We start from the raw sequence: 15,040 nt of genomic DNA on the forward strand, positions 1-15,040 counted from the left end.
TTACACTGGTGGTTTTGTTGTTTGTTTGTTTGTTTGTTTTTAATTCTAGAACCTGGATGTTAGAGAGTCATTCTTCCAATGGATCCACACAGTGTCTTACGACCATCTGTAACTCCAGTTCTGAGGGATATGACACCCTCTTCTGGCATACTGCATGCATATGTTGCAGATACATATATGTAGGCAAACACTCATACACTGCCATTCTGTCCTGTTGCTGTTAAGAGACACCATGACCAAGGCAATTCCTATAAAAGAGTGTATTTAATTGGCCACTTGCTTGCAGTTTCAGAGGTTTAGTTCATTATCATCATAGTGGAAAGCAAGCACAGCAGCACACAGACAGTCGTGGTGCTGGAGCATTAGCTGAGAACTACATCCTAATCTGAAGGCAGCAGACAGAGTCTGGGTCTGGCATGGGCTTTTGAAAACTCAAAGCCCAGCCTTAGTGACACACTTTCTCCAACAAGGCCATGCCTCCTAACCCCTCTAATCCGAATAAATAGTTCTACTCCTTCGTAACTAAACATTCAAATATACAGGCCTATGGGGGACATTCTTGTTTAAACCACCACATGCACATAAAACAAAAACTAATAAATTCCAGAGGCTGGGCATAATGATGTGTTCCTGCAATTCCATTCCCCTGGAAGTTGAAGCAAGCAAATATTAAGTTCCAGACCATATACAGACTCTTTCCAAAAAATGAATCCTAACAATAAATAAATTATTAAATTCAATACATAAATAGTGTTCCAAAACCCTATTTCATCTTCCTCTGAATAAGTTATCACCATGAACAATTTGGCAGTGTTCTCTTATACTAGAACTTATACGAATATTTCTTAGTCTTTCACTACACACATTTGGCCAAGATATTTCAATGTTGTAGGATGGTTGGCTGTATATCTGGTCTCTATTCACTAAAACCCAGTAGCATTCCCTAAGATATGACAGCCAAAGCAACCTGAAACATTGCCAAGTCTCCCTCCCCCACCCCTCTCTCTCACACACACACATTCTGTAATATATCATCACCCACTCCTGTTTAGAACTACTGTCTCTCTCTCTCTCTCTCTCTCTCTCACACACACACACACACACACACACACACACACACACGGGATCGAGGGCTAGAGACAGGGATCAATGACTACATACAATAGATTGACTATCAATTAAAATTCACATTCTTTGGTCCTTTATTTGCTTTTTTTTAACTTCAGCCATCAAATGTCTATTGAGTAACTATAGTAACTGTGCTGCCAATGCAAAACAAACAAACAAAAACTCCCCCAACTTTCACCTCAAAGGGAATAAAAACAGATGCTAGAGACAACGCGAATGATCCTGGCCTGGGAACGTGGGTTCAGGTTGCTGTGGAAGTGCTTATAAGAGAGCCTGTTAGTTACCCAACAAAGAAAGTCACGGATCAGTCATTTACTACATACATTGGTGGAGCCACCCATTGATGTGTAGTAGCAAGTGGAGAAAACTCTGCTTTAGGTGATGTCTTCTTGGCTTTTGGATTGGTGGGAGCTGCAGGCCTGCTAAAAATACTTTTAAAGCTCTGATAGTTACGAGGTGTTGGGTTGGGTACAGGATAGTGCTGAACTGCTTTCAAAGGGAACTAAAAATAGCCCAGGATAAATTGGTTCCAATCTACATTTAACGCCCTATATTGACAAAATTCAGTCACTTGGTCCTATAGAATTTTCAGCACTGGAGCAATTTTCTTTTTTTCTGGGGAGTTCCATTTACAGCTATGCTGGCTACTTTTATGTCAGCTTGACTCCATCTACAGTCATCTAGGAAGAGGGAACCTTAACTGAGAAAATGGTACCCACCAGAGTGGCCTGTGGTCAAGCCTGTGGGGCATTTTCTTGATTGATGATTGGTGGGGAATGAGGGCACACATCACAGTGGGCTATGCCCACTCTGGGAAGGTGATCCTGGAGGATATAAGAGAACAGACTGAGCAAGTCAGGCAGAGCAAGCCAGTGAGCATCATTCTTCCATGGCTTCTGATTTGGTCCCTGCTTCCAGGTCCCTGCCCTTACTTCTTGGATGATGGATGGCTGCTATAACCTGAAATAAACCCTTTCCTCACCAAGTTATTTTTGGTCATAGTGTTTTATCACAGCAATAGAAACCCTAACTAAGACAACACTAATAGGTATATTTTAAGTCAATAATTATGATGGAATATCTACTTCCCAGATAGAGTCACACACACACACACACACACACACACACACACACACACACACACACCCCAAAAAAGGAAGGGGGTAATGAGAACAAGCCATTCCTAGATTTTGTCTGGTTCCATATGTCTCCTACAAACACACCAGTCTCATCCCTAGCCGGCTTCATTACACCTCCAACTGCCATATCCCCCCCACCCCCGGGGAGGGAGAGAGGGAGAAAGAGAGAGAGAAAGAAAGAGAGAGGGAGAAAGAGAGGGAGAGAGAGGAGAGAGGGAGAAAGAGAGAGAGAGGGAGAAAGAGAGGGAGAGAGAAGTGTCACTTAGTGTCCTTGGTCTTCCTTGGAGTGAACCACTGGAGTACATGCCATCCAGACTCCAGTTCCTCTCTAACCCTCCATACCAGCAGCACAAACGCCAGCCCTTGGAAAGGAATGTTTAAGCAATTTGAGTGTCCATATCCTATATGTGATCAACCCCAGTCATGCCCAGCTGCCCTCAGTCCTGTTTACCCAAACCTGTCTTCAGAAATATTCTGTGGCCAGCCTCAAACCAGGTTGCTGGCACAGTCCCTGCTTATTGACCCTATTCAAAGATTATAAGTGAGCAAACAGAAGCATGTTAATTTTTAATTTCACTTTGATTGATCAGACTTCCTCTTTGTCCTATAACAAGTCACACACAACAGCCCTTGCCCTACATTGAAAGTCCACTGATCTGGCCATCCTGGCCCTGGAAGGGCTTTTCAACACAGCACTCATTTTGATTTGGCTGCCACCATCTTAGAGAATTAGAGAGTTTCTGAGTTGAGCATCTATGTGAACAGCATGATACTCTTAATGAAAGGGGAATACTCAGTGCAGAGAGACGTGAGGCTTGGGCTTTGGAGCAGAGATGGGGAGTGCCTTCTAACAAAGAGCGATGCCACAGGCTGAGCATGTCCATCACCCCTCGTTAGGGTGTGACACTGACAATCACAGACACCCTCACACTGGTGGGTAATTTTGATATGCTGCAACATGAGGGCAAAAACCCACTGAGATGTATCCATTCCGTCACACAAGAACTCCACTGTCTGCTAAGTCCTTAGGTTCATATAACTGTCACACCGTCCCGGGAGGTAATTATCAGTTTCCTCACTTAAGTGGAGAGCTGTCACTATTTTTTTTTTCTTTTTGAGGCTGATGTGGTTTTGGTGTGAAAGCCAAATTTAGCCTCAGTCAGGAAAAGCATCAGGAGCGCTTTCCCCACCTGGAGTGGGTTTGTGCCTCTGTGATGGTCTATTCGACTACAGAGAAGGAAAATCCGTCTAAAGCTGCCCTTTGCAGTCTCCAGTCATGTCTCTGTGGGAGATGCCTTTTTAAACTGAAATAAGAAGTATAGTCAGGGCCTAAGTGAGACTTAAATGCTGGAGACCCACTAAGCAGAGATTCAGTCAGTCAGTTATTTTAAATAATTCACTCCAGAACTGACAAGAGGGGTGTGTGTGTGTGTGTGTGTGTGTACATGCGTGTGCTTTATTCAAAGATATTAGTGACTGAAAAGGAGGGAGCAGGGTGGAAGGGTTGTGTTCAACGCATAGAAGTGAATCCATCCAACTATGCAAGCATCGCAGAACTTGAAGATTGAACAGAAGCTAAGAAATCAGTAATTGGGACTTACAACCTTTCTCAGAGGAGTTTAATTTCTCTTCAATTTTATGATCACAAAGACATCACTCATTCTCAGTGTGGTTGGAGAGAAACGATTGGTCTCTCCTGAGCACGTGATGCTATCATCTACCAGTTCCAAGATCTCCTGGGTCTGCCATTGCTGTGGTGACATTTCTGTGGAAAAGCAGCCCCACGGTGTCTCCCTCCCAGTGGCTCCATGGTGATACATGTCAGGGAAGCGCCTCATAAGTTCCATCTTCCTCCTGGATAATTGCAAGGTGCATCTTCCGAGTACATCCTGGTAACTAACCTGGCATGTAAGAAATGTTGCTCGTTACCTCTGGATCATACAGAGACCCAGGAAGGACTGTGATACTTCAAGGTTCTGCATTTCCATGGAAGCAGCAGCAGCAGCAGCTTCTCTCTGAAAATAAAAGAATTCTCCACTGTCATTGTCTCCCAGGCTTGTACTTGCTAGCGTAAGACAATGATTCTTCATGACCCAAGGCAGCCAGCTGAGTCCATCCTCTCAGAGGCTTGGGGAGCACTAACCTCCTGAAGCTGTGGTGGTTTCAGGTTTTCCAAACTTACTACATGTTCCTCCCATGTTCATCTTTCAAATAGAGAGAAAGTCCCATAATGTTTCTCTCTGAAATCCCTACAGGGCTTCTGCGTATATTTTACCAATTTTGATTGGCTCATGGATTGAGCAAGTGTTTACTGAACACTGCCTATCCTTCAGGACCAGGCACAGGGGACATAAAGTTAAGGGAGTCATAAGCCCCCAGCAGCCTCCAAAACAGAGCATCCTATACTGGTCTGCTTGGTAAATGTAACAATTGTCAACATCCTGAGCTCACAATTAAAAGGCAGAAGGGCCAATTAGTATAGGACACTGTCAAAGCCCACTCTTCCTGTTACAATTAATCTTACAGGTGCCAGATCTGACCACAGATTTGGTCACAGCTTTGGTCAAATCAGAGTCCACCTTTTATCTTCTCTTGGAAGGATGATCGAGCACAGTCCCCTATCTCTCCACAGAATTACTAGTAAGGCTGAATGTGTCTTCCGTGAGATACGCGTAAGAAAGCCTGGGCTGCATCTCTGAGAAGTATATAGCCCAGTGAGTTCAACAAAACTTCAGTCCTACAGATGTTTACAGGGTGACTTCTCTGTGGCCAGCTGAGGAGTCAGGATCAGTTAATATTGTGGGGTTTTCCTGTTTTCATAAGGACTGGAACCCGACTGTTTTTAATGGGAAAGAGAAATCAAAGAATGCTCCAAGGGAAAGACACGTCTTTGCAGGCAAATGAGAGAAAGCCTGGCCACCAATGACATTTGTCCCTGGCTTTGAGAGTCTCACGTGCTTCCAAGTGTGGATTCAGGAGAAGAAGTCAGTGGAACTTAGTGGCTGCAGAGGACTTGGCCTCAGTTTCTCTCCAGTGCTGGTACTTGGCAAACTTACAAGCCAGGCTTGGAAATGAATGGAATCCTTGTAGCCTGGCCAACCTGGGCTCTGAGAGCTGGAGCATTCCTGCAAATTGCCTTTCTGCATATCACATGTACTCTGAAATTCCTCACAGGGTAGCAAAGTTTAGCTGGGGTATAAAAGAGTGGGGGAGGGGTGTCATATGTTCTCAATGATTGATCGCCAAGGTTAAGAAAGAACAGGCAAGGAAGGAGTCTTAGGATTTAGGTCACCAACTAAAAAATGCCCAAGTTCCTTTGGAGGTTAAAAGTAGAATATTGGTTAACTTAATATCATCATAACAAATACCAGAGATAACCAGCTTATGGAGAGAAAACACTTATCTGGACTGAAGATTTTGGAGGTTTCAGTCCATGACCAACTGGTCCCATTGCTTTTGGGTGTGTGCCAAAGACGCCTACCAAGGCAAGAACTTTAATGAAGCAAAACCTGTCCCCTATGGCTAAAGAAGTGAGAGTGACCAGAATTGTCTCCTCCCTTTCAAGGACACACTCTCAAAGATCCAAAGACCTTCCACTAAGCCCCACATCTTAAACATTGCACCAGTTCCTAATAATGTCACCATACAAACCAAACCTTTAACATGTGGGACGTTAGAGAAAATTTCAAATCCAAACAATGACACTGACCAGTGTGAAAGAATTAGGGAGTATCCTGGTAATGCCATCACTGAAGAGCTAACCAAGAATTAAAACAACCATTCATCTATTAGAGGGATCCCAAGATCTCCTGGCAGGAGCAGGTCAGATCACACTGCATGCTTCAATGGGTTCCATCCGAGCACAGGAAAAGCCCAGCTCTCCTTTTATTGACATGTTCTACTGATTTCCCTCTGGTCCCAAGTTGGCCAGTGTTCTAGTTCGGTTTCAGTTACTACTATAAAACAGTCTGACTAGGTTGTTGAGGAGGCTCCCAAAACATTACAAACTATTGCTATGTCCCTAACGTGACCCCCCCCCAAAAAAAAAGGAGGAAGGTAATTCCCTATTGCTGAAGATACTATGCACTTCAGACACAGGGCCCAGAGGCCTCAGAGCTGGAACTGACCTGAAAGCCTCTTCCCTGAGGGCTAGCTTTGATGGTACCAGAGGCATTGTGCAAGCTTCCAAAACAGTGGGGCAGCCAACAGTCCTACCCAAATGCTATCTATGAACCACCATACCAAGGTACTACCATACCTTGGCAGTAACCAATATTCCTCTTATTGGACTTAAGACCTGCTCAACAAGTGGGCAACCATTCCTGGTACTGGAAAGTTAGCCAACTAACTAGGCCTAGTGACATCATTGATCTCGGATGAGAACCTACAACTGCCACTTTACTAAGCGAGCGTAACTCCTAACTACATTCTAAATATTTGTCCTTATAACCACAGATAATAATAGTCCTCCCTAATCATCAAGGAAATGTGTCTTTGCAACAGATGGAGGTCATTACAGAAAGCCACAACCAATCAAAATGCACAGTTGTGAAGCCTAGTTCCAATGGATACATCTATAATACAATACCTACACCTAATGGGATCATTTCAGGAAATGGGGACAGAAAGATTCTAAGAGCCAGAGTAACATGGAGTCTGTTGTGAGATTATATTTCCTAGAAACGTGAACGTGAAAGGCCACACCCATAAAGTCTCATCAACATGACCACTACACATGAGTCAAACAAAAACAACAAACATGCTCTAGTGGGAAGCCCAGGAGGCCTCAACCCTACACACAGAACCACAGGCAACTAAAATACGCTGAGAGCTGGAGAAATAATCTCCCCATGGAAAACCACACCAATTGCTTATCCAATACCAAATGGTCAGTCATGAAAACATATAATACAAGTAGCATTATACAGGCTGAGCAGGTTGCACTTATTTACTATTTAGTAATGTGTGTGTGTGTGTGTGTGTGTGTGTGTGTGTAATAACAATTTTTTAAAAAGAGGTCACGAATTTGAGAGAGAGCAAGGAATGGTATGTGGGTGGGGTTTGGGGGAGGAAAAGGAAGAGGGCAAATGATGTGATTATATTATAATCTCAAAAAATTAAAGAAATTGTCAGGGCAGGAACTAAACTCAAGCAGAAACCATGGAGAAATGCTGAAGTGCTACTGGCTTGCTCTCAGCTCTCTTATACAGCCCAGGACCAGCTGCCTAGGGATAGCGCCTCCCACGGTGGGCTGGGCCCTCCCATATCAATGATCATTCGGGATAGCCTCTCGTAGATATTCCCATGGGCTAATTTAGGGAGATAATTCTTCAAATAAGCTTCTTTCTTCCCATGTGACTCTAGGGAGTTGACAGAAAAATCTAGGGGGGTGTAAGTTGGGGGGGTCAACACACACACCCTGGAAGGATTGTACCTATGAGCTGCCACCTATGCGCTGAGTGTGACACCTCTCCTGAATGCCAATGTACAGCTCTGTAATCGTGGCTCATTAACAAGGTTATTCCCTGCAAGGGGATCTGAAAGTGTCAACAGGCCATGTCAATCTAACTTTCATGGGGCCTAGACAGAGTTGGAGGGCATTTTGCTTGCAGACAGCGCCTAAGGAATTGGGAAATAGAAATCAAATTTTCTGGGAAGTTATTGGTGAATAGGTCTATGTGGGGCCCAAAGGAAACTCTATTATCCCCAAATTCCAAAAGACAGGAGGGACAAATGGCTAACTGTGGTGTCTATTAGCATACTTAAGCACATGTTAGCTTTTAGGCTCCCTCAGTATCACAAGTTAGACATTTCACAGTCTGTGCTAACATGCTAGCCTTCTCACCTCTTCCCCTACTTCAAACTCCCTCCAGCTCACACATACACACACACACACACACACACACACACACACACACTCACACTCACACACTCACACACACACACCAGCTACTCATTCTCCTTATAATCCTGCAGTTTTCGATATGTCCTGTGTCTTCCTCACGCCCTCCCTCTCTCCACGTCCCCTCTCCCTGTCCTCTCTCTGCTCCTGCCTCTTTCATGGTCAGGTCCAGTTTGCTGGCCGAGTTCAGTCTTTCTCTCTCTCTGCTCGGGACACTGACAGATGCCTCTGACTGTTCTCTCTTGCATATCTCAGTAAAAATCTTCCCCTAGATCATACTGTGGAGCGGTCGTGTTGTCAGTTCATACAGTCTTAAGGGCAAGAAATCAGAGTGCTAGATTACAAAAACAAAATATACAATACACACACACACACGTATTGTAATGTCTGTTACGCTATTTTAATATGTGTTATTTCTCATAATGCTGACAACCTTCTTTGAAGGGAATGTTCCTCTTTGCAGTTGACAAATGTGAGAACAGATTCAAAGAACAAAAATCAGCTACCCTCGGGTGCTAATGAGTGGCAGAGGCAGGCTGAAAAGCTGGTTCTCCACAGGCCAAGGTTTGTCCAATTAAATTGGAATTCTAACTCCAAAGCAACAAGAACATTAAATATCTACTAACAAAGCCATAGAGTGGAGTCATATTAAATATAATAACATTAGAAATGAGAGCAGTGGTTGGTCCAGGGAAAAAAATCCTGCAGCACAATTCCCTTCCAGGGAAGGCGGGTGATTAGAAGAAAGGGCCTCCAGGCCATTATCAGGCCTCTAGGTAGACAGGAGAGCTCTAGACAAAGTTAGAGAACACACAGGAGAGTCAAACGTGATGAGTGCTTTAAAAGGAAGGCATGGAGAGTGCCCAGAAGCTTGGAGACAGCAAGCATCCTGGGTTGGATCTGACATTACCCCCAACATTGAAAGCTTAGACCCAAGAGCAATCATGTTCAGGGGTGACCTTGGGTGGGTAATTTAATCACAGGGGCTCTAATCTCATTAATAGATTGATCCCATGAAGGGTTCAGAGGTTTATGAGCAATTGAGAGATGCTGGAAGCTGTAGGAGGTGACGCCAGCTGAAGGAAGGAAGTCACTGAGGTATGTCCTTGAAGGCTGCATTTGGTCTCTAGCTGCTCTCCTTTGCTAACTACCGTGAAGGGGTGAATGGCTTTGTTCCACCACACCCTCCCACAATGACTCCTTCCTCAGAACAATGGACCCAAGTGACCATGAACTGAAATCTCGGAAATAGGAACCCAAATAAGTCTTTCTTCCTGTAAGTTCCTCAAGTATTTTGTCATAGTGATAGTATGTTAACAGAGCAAATCACCTTGCAGCAGACTTAAAATCGGTTGAATGGTTCCTCCAGAAAATTGGAGGGTCTGGGAGTTTCTCACTAGGTCTTGTCAAAGCTCCCTTCATCCTTCCCACTTTATATGCAGAGTCCTAGGAAAAGGCAGCCAGAAAAGGGAAAGAAGCAATTTGCAAAAGCATCCTTCTCAGAGATAAGAGACCACCAATCTACCCTTATTCCCAGGGTAGAAAAATAAAAGTAAATAGTCCCAACAATGGCTCAACTAGTAGAAAAATATTTCAATGGTCCAAGCAGAAACTTGCCACATGAGAAAGGGGACTGTGGAGTGATACCCTGAATAAAAGTCTTTTAAAAAGATAGATTAAGCCAGGCAGTGGTGGCGCACACCTTTAATCCCAGCACTTGGGAGGCAGAGACAGGCGGATTTCTGAGTTCGAGGCCAGCCTGGTCTACAGAGTGAGTTCCAGGACAGCCCGGGCTTCACAGAAAAACCCTGTCTCAAAAAAAAAAAAAAAAAAAAAAAAAAGATAGACTAAGATGTATCTGCATTTATATTCCAGCCTAATAATGCACTTCAGCTATTCAAAAATGGGGAACATCATCTCCCAACACTGTCCTGCAGTAGTGAAAGAAAGGGTCTTGACTTTAAAGGGTGTCCAGGCAGAGCTCAGGATGAGGAGCAGCAGTTGAAGCATAGGAGTGGAGGTAGGGCAGCTGGTGATGTAGAAGACACTGTCTTCACTCAGGGTTGGCCTTAGCACCAACTACTCCCTTTGTTCTACTTAAGATTTTGGAGATTTCCAAAACACACTTAAACTGTACTTGTGTGCATGCGAGCGCATGTATGCGCGCACACACACACACCACAGGAATTACAGTCTTATATAAAGCACATTCTCTAAACCCAGCTTACTTAGGAAGGCTGTGAGGTTTCATTTAATGAAGTTAAAAATAACAACACTGATTGGCATTAGTCATTGGGCACATTGTTGTGTTTTGAGTGTGAAATGTCCCCCATAGGTTCATGGGTTTCAATACGGGTCCCCAGCTGTCAGCACTTGTTTGAAAGGCTGTGAATGTTTTTAGTAGGTAGAACTTTGCTGGAGGTTCTGAAGTTCAAAAGTAACTGAAGTTCATGATAGGTCAAGAGACATCAAATATTTCTAGTCATAGAAACCATGGTTACAATACCTTTCCAACACAGGCATGATGGTTCAGCAGATAAAGACTATTGCCAACAATCCTGATGAACTGAGTTCAAACCCCAAGACCCTCATAGTGGAAGGAAAGAACAGATTCCCTCAAGTTGTCCTCCAGCCTCCACACATGTGCATGTGTGTGAATGTGCCTGCATACAAATACACACATAAACACATATATAAATAGAATTGAAAAGTTTAGAGTATCTGTCCACAGAATTCCAATATTTAAATATTGCAGTGAACCAGCAGAGCCATTGGGCTGTGAATGTCCCAACCTTGCCTCTGTCCTCACCTACCCAGAGTCATCCTTGGGTTCTGTAACATAGCTGAAACACTGAGAGAAGACCATGTGCTCAGACGTAATGAGTGATTCAAGTCTCTTTCTCACATTTGTTTCTAACATGGTATCTGAAACTTGGAAGAGGGAGTCCCATCCTTAGCTGAATCACAGCTCCAGCTAGAGTAGCAAGTCACAAGTCCTTTATGTGCTCCCAGGACACACCTCCACACTCTTATGAGCATTCCTATGAGGGCAAACTGATAGTCCACGGCTCAGTTACTTCTTAGAACTGGTGCCCAGCCTGCACAGCACTGTCAGTGATGGGCAAACTGGAGAGACACCACTCACACACATTAACCCCTCCTGCCCAAGCTGTTCCTCCATGACGCCAAGCCATCTCATACTGGAAGCCTCTACAAAGCCCACTGAGCCAAGTGCCACAGATAGCGCCCCATGGTAGCTAAAGAGAGACAGGCTCTGTTCATGGAATCCTCAGACAGGAAGGGAGAAGGGCATCAGTGAACAGCGGGGACCAGGATCTCGGCTTCATCCATGTCCTCTTTGTGCCGTGGGACGTAGCTTAAACACTGAGAGAAGACCATGTGACTTCTACTTTTGACATCTCACTAACTCGACATTACACGAATTCATCAGGCTGAAAACCAGTTCCTAATCTACGTCTTCCAAATGCAGCAGATATGATTTTCCTTCATTTTAAGTTATTTAGTAGTTTTTTGTTTTGGCATCTGCTATTTATCTCCACTCATGATTACTAGCAATCAAAGAAGTCAACAAATAAAAATGAAATGAAACTGTCACCAAATCTCTCGTGGAATTCCAGAATATGTAATTTGCTTCTATAAAGTTGTCAGCCCCTCCCGCCAGCCACAGCATCTTCTGCTACGGTTAGCACAAGATCCTTTCAGCTGGGAAAATTCTGGCTCTGTATCATGTGATCTCTCCTGACTACGGTGGATTCAGTGAAGAATATAGGCTTTAGGGCCAGGCCAGCAAAGGCTCAGAGGGTACTACAAACAAAACCTGTCGACCTGAGTTTGATTCCTGGGGCCCACATGATGGAAGGAGAGAGCCAATGCCTGCAAGTTGACCACTGACCTCAAGAGGGGTCAATCAAAAAATATTTCAAAGAATTAGAAGCTGAGTCTATCAGTAGAACCACCTTGTTTTGTGAAATTGGAACTCAAGTTGATAGTAAGATCTTAAAATTCACATGGAAGTCAAGTGTGATATGACCAAAGTTAAGATTTTATGCTTACAAAACAGCTTAAAAGGAAAATTAAATATGATGTTTTCAAAATTATTTCCACTTCAGAACTCTTAATTATTTTAGTTTTATGGTGCCAGGGGAAAATGTAAGGGAGATGAGTATCAACCCCATTTTTGTCATTAAGTCAGGAAGACACTGTCCTGAAATACAGGACTGGACTCAGGTTTAAGAAGTGTCTTAACCTGCTAAGGAAAATATCGAGGGTCTTCTGAGTGAGCAGTGATGGTTAGGAATGTTCCAGACCCCAGTGATCATGAATGTCACATGACATTTATTTCTGGTCATTGTTTATTGCACTTTCTTTGTGATTTAATGAAATAGAATTCACAAATGTTTGTCAATTCATCTATAACCATTGTCTATTTGATATAATTTTACCCATACCTTCCAATATGAATCCTTTAATCACACGGTTTTGTAATAGCAGAGAGACCACCAACTTGGAGATGAATCATGAAACGAACAGAAAATTAAGGTGTAAAGTCAGCAATGTCCAGTGTAGCCTCCTCTTGTTTTATTCTTCACAGAAGTACCTGTGTCCATTAGGATAGGCTATGTGCTGATACAATAATAAAGTTCTAGAATATTGCTGTCTTAAACAGTGTCCCGTACAGTCTTGAAGTGGTTTGGCAGAAGGTATGGTACTTTTCTTTTCTTTTCTTTTTTTTTTTTTTTTTTTGGTTTTTCGAGACAGGGTTTCTCTGTGTAGCCCGGGCTGTCCTGGAACTTACTCTGTAGACCAGGCTGGCCTCGAACTCAGAAATCTGCCTGCCTCTGCCTCCCAAATGCTGGGATTAAAGGTGTGCACCACCACCGCCCAGCTGGTACTTTTCTTTTAAGCAGTTGTTTTCTCCACAGTAAAATGGTGAGGTGTAGATAGTCTTTGATGTTGCAACAGCTCAGACCCAGGACTGGGTGAGCATAAGCCCCATCTGGTGGAGACCACCACAGATACAAGAACAAGGGAGGAAATAAAAAGACTCCTAAACTGATTCAGAAAGTGTCTCCTCACAGTCCTTTGTACCTGATCTATCAAAGAGAACAACCAGAAACTGAGTGACTGGTCCCATTAACTCGTGTGTGGTCTACATTATACAGCATGGTTATAACACAAGCACAGGTTGGTGAAGTTGCTCATCCTTCGTGTAATGGACAATTAGAAACCAGTCCATCATTTCTCAGATGCACCGACACAAATTCATACAAAAACTAATCCTGTCCACTATGGGAATTCCAGTTAAATGAGCAACTATTAAGGATTGACTGAGGGCCACACAGATAATCTTTCTGAGGTGGTATTTACTGGTTCTCTTCCCAGATCGTGGTATAAACAGCACTGATTTGGGTTTGAGGTGAGATCCAAACTGGAGAAATGAAGAGAAATGAATAGGCTGTCCTAAAGGAAAAGATGCCAGTGTCAAAGGCATTTAGTCCTGTTTAACCTATAGCGCTGTGGTCATCCACCCCCTCAGAGCACGTACCTCCATGCTGTGTCACAAGCTGGCTACAAATCTCTGAGAAGTTACATCCCTCCTCTGAGCTGCCAAATAAAAAGATTTTTAAGTATAAGCCCTGTTACAGAAATATATCATATTCAGAATCCAAACATGTAAAACTCGGGATGAACGACCACATCCCTTTATACATGACACAGGCAGTGGCCCCGACATGTCTTCTCATAGGCTCTTTGGAGATCTAGGGAGCATAGTTTCAAAAACACCAGGTTCCCCAACCTCTCCATCCTTTCCTATGACTCATATTCCAGCTTTAATGATGCCATTTCCTGGTTTTAAATCTGAAGAAATAATAAGCATGCCCAACCCTCCAACTCTGGCCACGGGGCTAGCCCTGCTTAGTCTGCTGTGTTCATCCCTCCATGGCGCCAATCAGCCTAGCACCCCTCAACCCCACCTCCTTGCCTTGAAAACTGTTAATAGTAACCACCGAAGCTCCATGCCCAGTTCCTGAGTGATGCTGACGTCCTTTGCCTGTACTTGGGAGTGGGCAAGCCTATAGTGCAGACAGTTCGCAGGCCAAGGCCTTGTGCTCCTGTGCCCAGGCTCCATTTCACCCCTTTTGGCAGTGCTAAGGGCTGACGTTGCAGTGGCGTGAGGTTCTCCTCCCATTCCAGACTCCTTGGTCTTTCTCCAGGTGATTAATTGGGATCCTGGGGGACACTGGAAGCGCCTTTGGAATATTAAACCCTCTATTCTGGCTGCCTTGCTTCGGCTTCTTCCATACAATAAAGGAGCCAATTGTACTCTTAAGAGTGTGTCTGAAGAGCCGCCTTCTGGCCAGTTGAGTGATCCCACCTCCGGGTGTTTCTAGCAGAAACAGGATGTGACCTTTAAGACTCACAACTATCGAGAACACCCTTTTCAGTCATCGGCATTTAAAATGTCGCTCTACTTGCCAATGAGTCCTGTCTTTATCTAGGTCACTTACTCTGCTGTTTACTGAGTGATTCTCTAGCTGCTCACTGCTCCAAAAGCAATCCTAGACAAAAAAAAAAAAAGAAGAAGACATCTGGGAACTTCTGAGGACTACAGAAACTTAGGACCCAACCCCAGACTATCAGATGGAAACCTGCATTTGAACCAGATCCCTAACCCACTGCTCTCATAGAAAAGCTAAGGACACTTGAGTGGCGTGGCCAGTGGCAAGAGCCCAGCTGTCTTAGAGCAGCACAGCCTTTGTCACAGGAAGCCCTGGCTTCTATTTCTGACTTGACCACTGATTCTCTAAGTGGCCTTGGCTAGGTCACTTGAGAATTTGGGGCAAGCTGG

At 44.0% G+C, this 15,040-nt stretch overlaps 1 long non-coding RNA gene across 1 annotated transcript; it reads right to left on the reverse strand.

The window, feature by feature from the left end:
- Positions 1–3,869: 3,869 nt before the first annotated feature.
- On the reverse strand, positions 3,870–14,035 carry LOC114626183. The gene is made up of 2 exons (XR_003712191.1): positions 13,736–14,035; positions 3,870–4,282 (listed from the first exon to the last, which is right to left on the reverse strand). It is a non-coding gene; the product is annotated as an uncharacterized LOC114626183 (long non-coding RNA).
- Positions 14,036–15,040: the final 1,005 nt, after the last annotated feature.

Source organism: Grammomys surdaster, unplaced genomic scaffold (genome assembly GCF_004785775.1).
Source record: "Grammomys surdaster isolate TR1022 unplaced genomic scaffold, NIH_TR_1.0 229, whole genome shotgun sequence".
In the NCBI taxonomy this organism is placed as follows: domain Eukaryota; kingdom Metazoa; phylum Chordata; class Mammalia; order Rodentia; family Muridae; genus Grammomys; species Grammomys surdaster.